Raw genomic sequence first — 4302 nt, forward strand, 5'->3', positions numbered from 1 at the left:
CTTGTTAATTTACTGGAGTTAGCGGCCAACTAAACCAAACCGCCATACATATATTAAAAATTCTCAGCATTTATAACTATTCACACTATGATGGCATTATCAAGCATAAAAGTATCTCTATATATAGATGCCTCATAATTGTGTTGTTGAATCCCCTTATTTAGGCCTCCTTAAATCAATGTTGTAATAAAATTTCAAATATAATCTAAATCCAAATTTTCAAATCATAATGATATTTGAGCTACCCAATTTCTCCATATGGCTACCTATTATGAAATTTAGGCGTCCAGCCTAATTCTTAACAGTTCTGAGAAGGTAGTTGTGTCTTGTATTGATTAATCTTGTTCCACAGCTGTGGCTTCAAAATCTTGGTGCAAAGGATGAAGGTTTTGGATATCTCTAGAAGTATAGAAAGCATCATCTTTGTTAACATGCTTTTGCTCTTTATTGAACTAGTAAAATCATGAATGGGTGTGGAAACAAACCAACTGACTTTGACTTTCCTTTTAAGTCTTCAAAACAATTTCAAAGCTCTTGGTATATATATGGCCCAATCAATACAAATAAAACGAAATTCCAATGCATTTTATTGTAGACATAGATGAATATTGAACAATAACATTGATCTACATGAAGTTTTCTTAAGATAAAGATAGGGATAGCATATTCTGTGATTGCAAAAACATTCAAATGCACTTTTTATAGCATATCCTTGTATTTCACAATCACATGCATCCGATAACAGACAAATTATATAGAGAAGGAAAGCAAAATATGATGCAAAAAAATGTGTTGCATAAAATAGATGGACCTAATGACAATATACTTAAATTTCTTCATGGTTTAGTTACGCAACCGTTAGTTCCTAGACTAGAATGTAGAAGAACTTTGGTTGTCCCTAGTATTGTTATGAGTGATATAACTTGTACTTCCCTATAGATGTGTTATATCTGATTGAAATTTTGGAATGCTAGCAACTCCCAAAAATGTCTCTCTGATGCTTTGCAGTGTACCCACAATGTCCATCACAGTAGGTTGTCCTTCAGGTGATTCTTTTGTGCATAAAAAACCCACATTTATGCATTGCTTGAGGTAATTGAGATCATTATCTTCTCCAGTGTTTGTACAAGCTCTCAATAGATTCTTGTCCACCACTTCACCTATTCGGTTTGAGAAACCACTAGCCACCCATTTCTGGAAGTGCATTCCTTCCACAAACATGTTGTTGGTGGGCTTCTTTCTAGTCAACATCTCTAATAGCATTATTCCATAGCTATAGACATCACCTTTTGTTGTGACACCCCCACCCAATCCATATTCTGCATTCAAAAATTCTCATCTTAATGTTTTGTTCACAATGTTTATTATTAATATGAAATTCACAACATTATATAGCGTGCTATTAGTTCAAATAATACCTGGAGGAATGTATCCTATGGATCCTTTGAGTGCATGTGTCGAAGTGAGTGCTGAATCTTTGAGATTTTCAAAACACATGGTAGCAATACTAAAGTCTATTAAATATGTTGTCATATCTTCACCTAGAAGCACATTGCTAGGTTTCAAATCACAATGGAGCACCTGCATGAAACAATGGTGACGGAGATATGCCATGCCCTGTGCAATGTCTATTGCTATATTCAACCTTTGAATCAAACTCAAACAACTTTCTTCTTCACCATTGGGATATAACCACTTTTCTAGGCTTCATTAATGGAAATATTAAAGCTTTGGTTTGGAGATCTGAATAAGTGGTTATGATTCTAATCAAGTTTTTGTGCCTAACTTTACCCAAAACTTTGCACTCTCTGTCAAAACTCTTGTAAGCCCCTTCATTTTCCAAATTGAGAAGCTTGATAGCAACACTTGTGCCATTGTTCAAAACCCCTTTATAAACTTTCCCAAAATTACCAACGCCTAGCAAGTTGGCATCATCAAATTCATTTGTTGCAGTGATGATCTCTCCATAGGAAATTCTCGGATGCTCCACATTTAAGGATGTCCCAACCTCTCTAAGAATATGTCATTTGCAATTTAGAATCCAAAATATTCCCAAAAACAAACATAATACAACAATGATTACAACAGCAACAATAGGTAAGATATTTGAAATGCCAAATGCTTTTATGTTTGTGACTAGAGCATGGTACAGACCTGCCCAAGGTCCACAGAGGCGAGGATTTCCCATAAATCTGTGGCACCAAGCTTTTTGAAAACTCCTCCCTTAGGGACTTCTCCTGACAACTTGTTGAAAGAAAAATTCAAGTGCTTGAGCATTTTGAGATTTGCTAATGACAAGGGTATTCCACTTGACAAAATGTTAAAGGAGAAATCCATGATGTCAAGATTTTGAAGTTCACCAAGTGAAACTGGAATTGGACCTTGAAGTGCATTGTAGGAAAAATTCAGGTATTCTAGTTCTTTGCAATTTCCAAGTGCACTTGAAATGTTACCAGTGAACTGATTAGCAGAAATATCAATGGCTTGAAGCATAGTCATCTTGCTTAGTTCCCTAGGCACTAGACCATCCAATAGATTGTTTGAAATGTTGAAATAGAAAGCTAAATTTGCAAGAGGTGTAACTTCTTGAGGTATATGCCCGCTGAGGTTGTTGTATGATAGGTCTCACGTTAGTAAGTTCACACAATTCCCTATATTTGCAAGGAGTTTGCCTGATAACATATTGTGGACCAGATTTAGATATCTTAGGTGTTGGTTGCCGCCAATAAATTCAGGGATTCTTCCCCAGAGATTATTTCCGAAGAGATTTATGTACCCTAAGATTTTAAGTTGCCCTATTTGTATAGGGTATTTACTTCTAAAAAGTTGGAATCCAGATATAATCTCTCCAACCTTTAAAGCAAAGTAAGTGAAAAGGGATTACCCCTGTAAATCTATTGTTGTCTAGAGCAAGCAATGTTAAACTAGATATCATTTTTGGGATTCAACTGCGTTAAGTAAGTCATTCACGTATGACCATTTCCATGAGAGGTAGTCGTAAGTAACTAATTTCTCATGATTTGAATAGTTCACTTAGCACTCATTGCGTCGGGTGATGCTCACAGGGGTGAAGAAGTGGGATTGAAACTGGTGAAATAAATCACATAGCGTCAATCATCACTTCCGAGGCTTGCACCCGGTAACCAGGACTTCCCGGGAGGTCACCCATTCCAGATCTCCTCTGGCTCAAGCGCGCTTAACTGTGGATTTTTCCCCACAATCAAGCCCACTTAGCTTGCTACCCCATTTGCAAAACCTTAGCAAGTATTGTGCCTCATGAACCATTCAAGTAGAGATCCCTTCACTCTTTTTGAATTTTAGTATAGGGGGTTTACGCAGTGCATTATATTAGATTTTGGGATTCAACTGCGTTAAGTAAGTCATTCACGTATGACCATTTCCATGAGAGGTAGTCGTAAGTGACTAATTTCTCATGATTTGAATAGTTCACTTAGCACTCATTGCATCGGGTGATGCTCAAGTTTCCAATCTCTGGAAGTATTTCTACATTCAATTCATTGAAACATTGAGGAAACTACTCTCTGTCTTTGTCGACTGCATATGATACCTGTCCATTCGCAGAACGAAACATTTGGTTTCCAAACAGTGGGTAATGATATGGATCAATCGTAATCGGTGATTGCTAAGACGAGGATGCCCACGATTAGATAATTTGTCGGTGGAAAATACAGGACTGACACAAAGAATGAAATAAAAGAAAAAAATCATTCTCGTAATAAACCGGAGAAATGAAGGCACGTGACGTATCTCCATCTCCTTCTCCAAGAAGATGGCTTCTGAAGTGTAACTAACAGTCAGACAGAAACGATGGAAGAGAAAACCATTTTGATTGGAGTTCTCTCATTTATTTATATGGCACAGATTCTTGTATTAATTTCATGTTAGGAAAAAATAATTGCCGTGTAAAATTAAAGATAAATAGTTAGTATAAGTGCATAATTTATATGATCAAAACAAAAGTGAATCTGACAAATCTGTTGGTATAATTGCATAATTTATATGATAAAAACAAAAGTGAATCTGACAAATATGTTAGTATAATTGCATAATTTATATGATAAAAACAAAAGTGAATTTGACATATCTCTGTTTAGTGAACTATGTTTTCTTATTATTCAAATATATTTGAATATTTTATATTTTAGGATAAAGATAGATATATTTTAATTTTGAATTTGAATTTATAAATATCTAAAGGAATCAAATTTTTTAAGATGTATAAATTTTGAGAAAAAATTACATTTGCTCAAAAATTTACACTTCCAGATGTGCAAAACTCGC

This window comes from Pinus tabuliformis, chromosome 1_1 (assembly GCF_031772625.1).
Source record: "Pinus tabuliformis cultivar Carrire ecotype Pingquan chromosome 1_1, CPIR1, whole genome shotgun sequence".
Classification (NCBI taxonomy): Eukaryota; Viridiplantae; Streptophyta; class Pinopsida; order Pinales; family Pinaceae; genus Pinus; species Pinus tabuliformis.